Source organism: Panthera tigris, chromosome B1, assembly GCF_018350195.1.
Source record: "Panthera tigris isolate Pti1 chromosome B1, P.tigris_Pti1_mat1.1, whole genome shotgun sequence".
Classification (NCBI taxonomy): Eukaryota; Metazoa; Chordata; class Mammalia; order Carnivora; family Felidae; genus Panthera; species Panthera tigris.
This window is the reverse complement of record NC_056663.1, coordinates 52,177,788-52,189,878: the sequence shown is the minus strand read 5'-3', so window position 1 is coordinate 52,189,878 and position 12,091 is coordinate 52,177,788.

Genomic DNA, 12,091 nt, shown 5'->3' with positions numbered 1-12,091 from the left:
TGGAGACAGTAAAAAGACCAGTGGTTTCCAGGGGTTAGGGGGAAAGGAAGGGTGAGTAGGGGGAGCACAGAGGACCTTTAGGGCAGTGAAACTACTCTGTATGACATTATCAAGGTGGATATGTATCATTACAAATTTGTCGAAATCCATAGAATGTACAACACCAAGAATGAAACTTGATGTAAACTACGGACTTTGAGTGATAAGGGTGTGTCCAGGCAGGTTCATTAGTTATAACAAATGTACCCCTCTGGTGGGGGATATTGATAATGAGGGAAGCTTATGTATGTATGGGGGCAGGGGGGTACATGGGAAATCTCTGTACCTTTTAATCAATTTTGCCATGAACCTAAAACTGCTCTAAAAAGTAAAACCCAGTAATAAAATGGAATAAATAACTTTTAAAAGACTCACCTAGATAAAAGACATCATCCTTTCTAGACTCGATGCGCTGGAAAAATTGCAAGAGAAAATCTTTTCTGGCTCAGTGAAACATTTCTTTCTGGTGGAGGTTCTTCCTCCTTAGAAGAAACCTGATAGTTTCCAACTTACTTAGTCCTATAGGTAAGGCCAAAGGAATAGGCAAGAAGCGAATCTCAACATCCCAACCTCAATAGCTGGAATAAGTCACCTTCCTCTGTGGTTCCACAGCACCCTGTGTTTACCTAATGGACAGTAGTTATGCAGTGCTTGCTATGTGCCAAGTTGTGCCAAGAAACTGTACTATAATTCTCATCATATCCCGTGAAGTAACTATTATTACCTCCACTTGGCAGACAAGGAAACTGAGGCGTGACAAACTTGCCAAAGAGCCACCAGTTGGTAGGTGGAGGGGCCAGGAGTCAAATCAAGTCATTTTCCTCCAGTGCCCGGTCCCCCACCACTGCGCCTTATGGTCTCTGCATAGACGTTTTTGCCCTGAGATGCGACTGCCGGCCTCCTTTGCCAGCCCGTGGACCCCATGGAGGCAACACTGCATCTTTCTGTATTTTCAGCCCCTTAAGAACAGCACATATCAGTATTTCAATATGTATTTTTGAAAAAAAAAAAAAGCAGGTTGATTTGCACTTGGTAAGACTGGGTGAAAATGGCATAGCCATCCATGTCCCAGGGCGGGGGGAGGGGGCGGGGGGGGGGACAGATGGCACAGTCAGGTTAGACTAATCGAGGAGCGTTTAATGGAGGGACTATTTGCAAAGCTATGGCCCAGGGAAGTACCCAGAGCCTAGTCCCAGCTGGCTTTCTTGCTGTCTATAGAGTTGAAGGGGGCAAGGGCAGGGAAGGGTTACCCGAACCTGGAGACGAACAGGGTGTGCAGAGAGGGCTGCCTGACCAGAGCTGGGATCTTCTGGTTGAAGGACACAGCCAGCCTGCAATGACCCTGCAAGGGGAGGTGAGGAAAAAATACTGTGATCTTTCACACCTGGCCTCCAGGAGACTGCTGGGACAAAATATGTCCCCAGTGAGAAGCTAGGGAAGAAGAGAAGTGCTGTTAGTGGCACACGTAAAGGATTGTGGGTTTTCAGGGAAGGCAGTGGCATTTGTGGGTAGGTTTTGAAAAGACGGAGATGTGGGGAGAGGATTCCTCCCTGAGAACACAGCAGGGCAAAGGTGCAGTGAGCCAGGAGCACAAGTGTGTCCGTCCCACGATGGCCGCTCGGTTTGGTCAGAGAGCAGAGTCGTTGATGGTGGAGCTACAGGGACGGGCTGTTTACAGCCACAGTGAGGAGGTCCTTGAGTGCCAGGCCAAGGGTGCAGAAATGTTTCTGTAAGATGCTGAGCAGGAGGGCAGTGTGCTTACACTGTGCTTGAAGAAGACTGTAGCAGGGGCAGCATGATGATGGCCACCAGCTTTGAGCCAAGGGATGGAGAAATAGGTAGCAGGCCACCACAACATCGTGTGCTATGGGCTGAATTGTGATGACCCCCAAACTCCTATGTTGAAGCCCTAACCCCCATACCTCAGAATGGGAATGTATTTGGAAATAGGGTCTTTAGTGAGGTAATTAAGTTAAAATGAGGCCATGTGGGTGGGCCCTATCCGATCTGACCAGTGTCCTACCAGAAGGGGATATCAGGGGGCACCTGGGTGGCTCAGCTGGTTAAGCGTCTGACTTCAGCTCAGGTCATGATCCCACAGTTCATGAGTTCAAGACTCACATCGGGCTCTGTGCTCACAGCATGGAGCCTGCTTGGGATTCTCCCTCTCCCTCTCTCTCTGCCCCTCCCCTGCTAGCGTGTGCTCCCTCTCTGTCTCTCAAAATAAATAAACATTAAAAAAAAGAAGAAGAGGAGGACATTAGGACACAGGCACACACACAAAGAGAAGACCGTGCGAGGACACAGGGAGAAGACGGCCATCCACAAGCCGAGGAGATTGGCCTCAAAAGGAACCAACGCTATGGACACCTTGATCTTGGACTTCTAGCCTCCAGAACTCCGAAGAAAGAGATTTCTGTTGTTTCAGGTGCCCAGTCTGTGGTACTTCATTACAGCAGCCTCAGGAAACTAACAAAGCCCAGGAAAGAAAATGATAAAGAGACACACTCAGAGAAGGCTGGCCAAGGACCATGTCTCATTGGACAAGAGTACTGAGGTCCAGGATGACCCAAGGCCGTAAGCCCAGTGGCGAGGGGCGTGGTGGAGCCACTGACGGAAGCAGCAAGCAGGCGATGCTCAGTGCCAGGAAAATGAAGTCTGTTTCTGATCGTGAGCTGCAGTTGCTGGCAGGATGTCTAGGCAGAGTTGGCCTTCCCATGGCATTAAAGGCTGATCTGAAGCCCAGAGGCTTGCCAGAGGTGGAGATACAGATGTGGGAAGGGGGATGCATGAGATCACTTTGGGAGGGAGGACACACAGCACGAGGGCCGGGAGACAGGCTCAGAGGGAACCCACAGCAGGCAAGGAGACAAAGGGCTGGTCAGAAACACAGAGGACAGTGTCCCAAAGGCCAGCAACAGGCTGTTGAGACCCAGGGCTCATCCTGCCAGGCCTGGGGGAGGACAAGGGCTCATGGATGACCTTTCAGGAGAGGGTCACTGCAGAGGGGTGGGCGAAAGCCTGACTGCCAAGGGATGAGGTAGCGAGGAGTTTAGGAAAGGAAACCATAAGTTTCATGTACTCCTTTTAGGAGTTTGGAAAAAGGGAGAGAAGTGGTAAATCGGGCCATGGGAATTGTACTGTACTTGTTTTCATTTTATTTTTTTTATTATGGTTACACAGATGACTATACATGACATAAAATTTACCATTTTAATCGTTTTTAACTGTACAGGTCACTGTCATTAAGCACACTCACACTTATGATGTGTGAACATCATCACCGTCCATCACAGAACTCTTCATCTTCCCAAACTGAAACTCCATCCCCATTAAAAATAAGTGCTCCTTCCCCCACTCTGTCTAACTCCTGGCAACCCCCATCCTACTTTCCGTGTCTAGGAATCTGACCACTCCAGGAACCTCATGGAAGTGGATCATACAGTACTTGTCCTGTCGGGGACTGGCTTCTTGCACTTGGCATAATGCCCTCAAAGTTTGTTTACGTTGTAGTATCTACCAGAACATCCTTTCTTTTTGAGACTGTGGGGCTTTTCTTTCTCATAGTGGCACAGCCCTGAATATGTCACAGAGGGAAAGAAAACAGTAAGGAAAGATGGAAAAGTGGAAGGATGAAAGGCAGGGAGAAAGGCAGGACAGAGTAGACGGAGGGTCCGGTTTAGAGCCAAGCAGGCCTGGGTTCAGATCCTGGCCTTTCCACTGCATGATTTTGAGCAATTCATGTCATCTCCCCAGATCAGCTTCCTTGTGTGCAAAATACAGAGAGTGATGTCCTTTGGTGGGATCACTGTGCGTGTAAAGCGTCCCCGGAAGGGAACCCACACTTGCTGCGTGTTTGCTTTGTGTCCTCTGCAGCTGGATACTCAGAAAGGATGGTCTTATTCTGGAGGATTTTGCCCTCATTTTCTACGGGAAGGAGCAGAAGGGTAGAGAGGACATGTGACATGCCCCCAAATCCACATGTGATGGGGGGAATGACCCACGTTTTCTTGATTCCCAGCCCCATCCTCTCTCCAAGGCACCAGGGAGTACCACATGGTATAAAGCAGGCTCTTCCTCTTCCCCTGGAGGGGTGAGGCACCATCTATCTGCTAAAAGGGGAAGGGGAAGTGGGTGGGAGTCAACTTGAGAATGAATCTAAGGATTGCCAAACAGCCACGAAGAACCACCTGGCCCCATTACTATGACAAGAGCTAAGTAGACATGGAGCCCAAGAGGTGACAGGTAACTGCCCGAAAAGCTGTATGGGAGAGGCTGGCGAGAAGGGCATCCAGGATATACAGTTCACACAAGGGAACAGGAGGCTTGCAAGACCGCCAGAGACCATGGAAGCCCAGCAGAGGTCCTCGGTTCGCTGGATTGAGTCTAGCTTGGAGGCAACCCAGTAGCTGGAGTCAGTAAAGATCTTTTCAGATGCCATTGAATCGCGGACTCTGAGTAGACACCAACAAGGGCTCCATATCCCGCAGGAGGGAAGTCAGGAAGGAAAGGCACAGAACCCTTTGATGCATGTCTGGTATATTTTCTCCAGACAGTCGCAAGGGACAGCATGCATGTGTTTTGCAATGTACATATATGATTTTTGGTGCATCAGACATCTGTCTAATGATCTTAAGCACCTGCCAGCCATAGAGTTTCAGATGCATTTCTCAGATAAGCAGGGTCTGTGTCCTGTGTTGTCCCCCCCACCCCACCCTCCAGCCCCGTTGCAAATCGCTGAGTGACAAAAGCAGATTCTTGCTGGGACCACGGAACACTGGCAGTGTTACCCTGAGGCTGCTATCTAAGGAAAACATTCTGCCGAGGCCGTTTGGACAATATGGTTTTATGTGCTCATTTATTTCACACCCATGTTTTAAAATAATTCTTTTTGGCCGAAAATGTATTTTCACCTAAGATAATAGATGGAAGTTGTGAGCCGGTTACATTTCCGTCAAGTGACATTAGCATGTGTGCCACATTTTTTTCCTGAATCCCACCCCCTGTCTCCTTTCTGCTTCTCTGTCTTTTTCTGGTTTGAAGGAGGAAAATCTGGAAAGAAAATATTACCTGCATAATATACCTCTTTCTCACCTTCCTCTCCCCCACCTTGTCACAGAAGGTGAATAAGCTTCCAAGTCCAGTCTTACTTTATTTACCAGTAGTAGAGTCTCCCTCAGACCTGTCCCTACTTCTCCACCCCCACAGTCTTTGTCTCAGTTGAGCCCTTGCCTTCTCCCACCTGGATCCTCACCGAACCTCCTCTCCAAATTGTCCTGTGATCTTCACTTTTAGATCCATTGTCCATGCTGCAACCAAAACAATCTCTCTGAAGCTGCAAACTGGGTCCTGTTTCATCCTTTGGGGACTTCCCATTAGTTTCAGAATACTTCCTTCTTTCTTACCAAGCCATTCGTTTCTCATTCTCTGCCCTTCTCCTCCAACACTCCATGGGGTGTCAAGTCAATCTACTCATGTACCTGGCAGTTCTATCTCCCCAAAGTGCTTTTTCCCTCCTTGCCCACCCGGCAAACTCCTAGTCACTCTTTGGGTAACTGAAGCCCACTTGGAAGTGTCTGAGGCCCACCCAAGTGTAACCGATCACTTCATCTGAGGCTCCTGCATCAAGCATGGCATGTGCACCTGGGAGTTTCCGATGTCGGCCCTGCTTGACTGAGTCCCTGACTACCGGGACTGACCTTCCTTCCTCTCCTTTGCACCTCTAGGGCCTGTCCTGTGCTTAACTCAAAACAGACCCATTAAACGTGTATGTCGGATTGAAAGGCTATGTTGAAAAGGTTAGGTCAGCTGATGGCAATGGTAGGTCTAACCCTCTATGATTATTGAAAATGTCACTCTAGTTCAACAAATATTCATGGACTATTTACTATGTGCCAGCAGCTCTTTTGAGTTCATTGCACCCAAATGAACAATGCATCATTCCTTTCATCACTGAGCTCACAGTTGATCAAGTGAAGACCAGCAAAGAATATCACTAATACAAAACGAGAGGCACTAGACTAGGGGTGGGGACAAAATATTATGTAAGAGGTTTTCAACCCGTGGCTATATATCCAAACGTGAGGAGTTTTTAAAAATACGCATGTTTCCACTTATAGGAAATATCTAAAATAGTCAAACTCATAGAAGCAAAGAATGTAAAGGTGGTTGCCAAGGACTAGGGAGAGAAGAAAATGAAGAGTTGCTAATCAACATATATGAAATTTAACTTTGCAAGGTGGATTAGTTCTAGAGATATGATGTACATTATGCCTATAGATAACAATACACATAACACAACACACTTAAAAATCTGTTGAAGATGGATTTCATGTTAAGTGTTCTTAGCAAAAGAAAAGAAAAAATTGTGCAGTCCAACAAGGTAGAGAAATCTTATCAAACTGTGTCAGGTAATTTATAAACAAATATATCATTTTTCTGGATTAAAAGAATATGTACATCTTGGCCTGCATTGATGATCTTTTCTGCTTAACAAATTGCTCCAAAACTGTGCAGCGTCAAACAACAATAAACCTTTATTATGTCAAACCGCTCTAGGTGAGGCTAGAATTGGGGAGCAGCTTACTGAGGTGGTAGTGGTATTGGGGTCCCTCCAGTGGTTGTAGTCAAGATGTTGGCCAGGGCTGTCATCATCTGAAGGCTTTGCCAAGGCTGAAGAATTCATCTTCAAGATGGTTCATTCACATGGCTGGCAAGTTGGTGCTGCTCTTGGCAGGGAGCCTCAGTAACTCCCCACATGGACCCTTCCACAAGCAACCCAAGTATCCTCATAATGTAGTGACTTTCCCCCAGAAAGAAAGATCCAGGAGAGAGAGCAAGGTGCAAGCTGAAATATCATATATGATCTAGATTCAGAAGCCACATTGCATCATTCCAAAACATCCTCCTGATTACACAGGGCAGCTCTGTTCAGCGTGTGAGATGTCCACACAAGATGGTGAATTCCAGGTAGTGAGGATTGCAGAGAGGCATTCTGGGGGCTGGTTTCAACATGACCCTACTATCCCAATGGGTTTAATTCAGTATGCCCAAGTAGGACCCTGGGTTCTGTTTAGGGAGGGGAGGGTTATTTGGTTGTTTTTTATTTTATTTTATTTTTATTATCTTGTTGGCTTTTAAACTTTTTATTGAAACATAACATACATATAATACATAAATCATACACAGATCATGAGTGTTCAGCTGGATAAATCGTCATGAAAGTATACACTCATGTAACCTATACCCAGATCAAGAAACAGAACATTAATCGCACTCCAGAAGCCCCAGCTGTGTTCTCTTCTAGTCACTAAACCCTTGAGAGCATACTCTCATGACTTTTAACAACAGTGAATAGTTTTGCTGGTCTTTAAACTTTGCATAAGTGGAATCATACAGTGTGTACTTGTTTATATCTGGCTTCCTTTCACTCAACGTTGTTCTCCATGCTCAGCATGGATACATGTCATGAACATATATTTGTTCATTCTCATTGATATATAGTAGTCCCTTGAGTAAAATGGCTATTCTACTGCATTCCAGTGGTTGGCTACCATGAGTATCACTGCTGTGAACATTCTTGTAAGTGTCTTCTGGTGACCATATGTACATTTTTCTGTGGGGTATACACTGAGGAGTGGAAATTCTAGGTCATAGAGTAAGTGTATGTTTAACTTTATAGAGACTGTGAAACAGTTTCTCAAAGTGGTTATATCAATATACACCTCTATCAATAGTCTATGGGAATTCAAGTTCTCTATCTTCTCCAATAGTTGGTATCTTCTGTCTCTTTCATTTGAACCATTTGGATTGGCGTAAGGTGATATCACATGTTGGTCTTAATTTGCATTTCCTTAATGACAAATGCATTTTAACACCTTTTCACAGGTTTATTGGCCAGTTGGATGTCCCTATTTTGAAGTGATTGTTCATGCCTTTTGTCCATTTTTCTATTGAAATATATTCCTTTCTTAAAGATTTGCAGTTTTGTTTAACATATTCTGGATAAGACTTTTTTGTTAGATGTATGTATTACAAATGTCCAACCATCCTATATGTCACCTTTGACTCCCTAAATGATCATGTTTGATGACCAAAAAAGCTTAACTTTAATATAATCCAAATTATCCACTTTTCCACTTTATGGTTATTACTATTGGTACCCTATTTAAAGAAAAAAAAAACCTTTATCTACTCCAAGGTCATGAAAATGTTCTCTCATTTTTCTCCCTAAACTCTGTGTTGCTTCACTTTTCATGCTTAGACATACAATGCATCAGGAATGGTTGTTTGTTTGGTGTGAGGTGAGGATCGTGATGCATTTTTCCCAATATGGAGATCCAATCAATCTAGCACCATCCATTCAAGAGATCAGCCTTCTCCTCTCCTCTTCAATGTCACCTTTGTTGTATTTCAGGTGACTGTACACATGTGAGCCTGTTTCTGGATTCACTATTGTGTTCTAGTGGTCTGCTTGTTACCCTTGCATCAGTAACACGTTGTCTTAATGATTACAGATTTTAACAGGTGTTAATACTGGTGGCATAAGTCCTCCTGCTTTTTATAAAACTTTCCCCTACCAAATGAGGAACAAATTGAGATTATATACTATTATTACTTCCACTCAATGTTGTCCTGGCAGTCCTAAGGCAAGGGGGCAGGGGAACGCACAAGAATTGGAAAGGAAGAAAGAAAACTATTGGGGTGCCTAGCTGGCTCAGTCAGTAGAGCATGGGACCCTTGATCTCGGGGTTGTGAGTTTGGGCCCCACTTTGGGTATAGAGATTACTTTTTTAAAAATCTTAAGAAAAAAGAAAGAAAACTGTCATTATTTGCAGACAACATGATTTCATTATAAGTAAATTTATCTTTTTTTTTTTTTTTTTTTTTTTTTTTTTAAACGTTTATTTATTTTTGAGACAGAGAGAGACAGAGCATGAACAGGGGAGGGTCAGAGAGAGAGGGAGACACAGAATCTGAAATAGGCTCCAGGCTCTGAGCTGTCAGCCCAGAGCCCGACGCGGGGCTCGAACTCACGGACCCTGAGATCATGACCTGAGCTGAAGTCGGATGCTTAACCGACAAGCCACCCAGGCGCCCCCATTATAAGTAAATTTAACAAGGCTACTGAAAATAGGATCAATATATAAAAATCAACTCTATTTCTATATGTTAGCAACAAACAATAAAATCAAAATATCTAAATATCACTACCAATGGTACCCAAAACTATCAACAAATAAGCAGGCCTCTACATGAACAACTACAAAAATTTATTGAGAAATTGTAAAAATACCTATATAAATGGAAGGATATACCATGTTGTTGGAAAGATTTAACATTTAATGTAGTTCCAATTAAAAGTCCAGCAAGATGTGTGTGTGTGTGTGTGTGTGTGTGTGTGTGTGTGTGTAAAACTTAATAAATGCATTTTTAAATTTTTATGAAAATGCAAAAGGCCAAAAATAAACAAGGCAATCTTGATGCAGAAGGGTGTGTGTGTGTGTGTGTGTGTGTGTGTGTGTGTATTTGAGTCATTCAGGGAGCTCTCTAAACAGTAGATAGAAAACTGGAAGAGCACCCTTCCCCTCCTCCCAACAAAGGAGAGAGAAGAGCTGGCACTGGAGAACATTCAATAAAAATGAAAGAGTCGGCATAACATCACGGAAGTTAGAAGGTGCGTAGCATATTCTAGGAGCTTAAATAACTTGAAGTGGTTGGAGTTTAGGTTGAGTACAGTAGAAAGAGAGATGAGGGGGGAAATGTAGATTGACAGCCTAAATGCTAAGGACTCTGAATATCATGAAGAATTCTAATTAAAGTAAGAGCTTTATCTAATTCCATAAATTGCCTACATGGTCTTTTTAGGCAATGGAATAAGATGCTTTGCACATGGTAATTCATACTCCTCATGACAATCCCAAAAGGTAGACACTATTATTATCCACATTTAACATATGGAGAATCTAAGGCAAGAGAGGTTACCCAACCCAAAGACACAGCTCATAGAAAGGGGGATTTAGAATTTGCTCTCAGGACCCTCTTGCACTGCTGGTGGGGATGCAAACGGGGGCAACCACTGAGGAAAACAGTATACAGGTTTCTCAAAGAGTTAGAAATAGAACTACCCTATGATCCAGCAATTGCACTACTAGGTATTTACCTAAAGAATACAAAAATATTAATTCAAAGGCATCCATGCACTCTGGTGTTTATAGCAGCATTATCTACAATAACCACATTATGGAAACAGCTCAAATGTCCATCAATTGGTGAATGGATAAAGAAGATGTGGTATATATAGACAATGGAATATTACTCAGCCATAAAAAAGAATGAAATCTTGCCATTTCCAACAATGTGGAGGGAGCTAGAGAGTATTATGCTAATCGAAATAAGTCAGTCAGAGAAAGACAAATACCATATGATCTCATTCATATGTGGAATTTAAGAAACAAAACAAAAGAGCAAAGAGAGAAAGAGAGAGAGACAAATCAAGAAACAGGCTCTCAACTACAGAGAACAACCTGATGGTTACCAGAGGCAGGGTAGGTTGGTGGAGGGGGATGGGTGAAATAGGTGATGGAGATTAAGGAGTGCACCTGTGATGAGCAATGGGCATTGTAGGGAAGTGTTGAATCACTATATTGTACACATGAAACTAATACAACATTGTATGTTAACTGGGATTTAAATTAAAACTCTAGAAATAAAAAAGAATTAAAAAAAAGAATTTGTTCCCTATACTTTTGGTTTCCATGTTATACCATTTCTCACCATTACCACTTCATTAGAAAGTTAACTTTGGCAGTGGTAGGAGGGCTGGCTTGATCCTGTGACAGGAGACATTTCAGACGGAGACAAGCTTGGAAATGATGAGTGGCAAAGTTCTGACATAGAGTGACAGCAGTGGGAAAGGAGATGGGATGGGTTTGACCAATATCACTGAACTAAGGGGACAAGTGAATTTGGCAATTCACTCATGTAAGAGTCAGATGGAAGGAGGAGGAAGAAAGGCAAGTCAACGAACAAACCCTGAATAAAGTTCATGCCATTTACCTACATAGGTCTTTGTTGGGGAAAAGCTACAAATATACTTGCACTTAGCATGGCAGACATAGAACCATTTGCCATGGGTTAAGGAAGGCTGGGCTTTTTAAGTTGCAAGAATGCGGATAATGTGAAATCTAAGTTTATATAGTCCAATTCCCCAGAAGTCCTGAAATTATTTCCAGACCATGGTTCCAGCCTCCCTCTCTGTTTCTCTGTAGCTCAGCCCACTCTTCTTATATTCTTTTTCTCTTGAAAAAAGTTTTTTAAGTTTATTTACTTTTGAGAGAGAGAAAGAGAGAGAGAGTAGGGGAGGAACAGAGAGAGAGGGAGGCACAGAATCCAAAGCAGGCTTCAGGGTCTGAGCTGTCAACACAGAGCCCGATGTGGGGCTCGAACCCGCGAACTGTGAGACCATGACCTGAGCCGAAGTCAGATGCTTAACCAACTGAGCCACCCAGGCGCCCCTATATTCTTTTTCTCTTACTCGTTTTAAATTTTAAAAAGTTCAGGAATTTCTTTTTCTGGCCTCAGCAAGGCTAACCCATGCCCAGTGTCCAGTGCCAACAGACTTATCAACAACAGTTCCTTTTCCAAGAGGGATTGGGATGCCAGGTATTAAGATGACACATCCGTTACTCCATTATAGAACATATGGTCTTTCATTATATCATAAATTAGGCTCTAGAAAGGTCCACCCTGAAGTCTGAGGTCCTCAAGTATGAACTGTTCTGTTCATTCGCATGGGTTGACATTAGCATGGGTTGACAATCACTTTGGGGGCTTATAGAAACTCAGGGTTCTAGGCTTCATGTCTCAAGATTGCTTTTTAGTAGGTTTGGAGTAGGGCCAAGAAATCCCCCTTTCTGGCCCTGTCCCAGATGGTTTGGAGGAAGGTGGTTCTGACCTCACTCTGAGAAGCAATGCTGCAGTGGGTGATGGATGTGCTATTCCACCCCACCCCCCAGGAAGCAAGTCCTCTCCCCACCTGAGAGTAACTGGC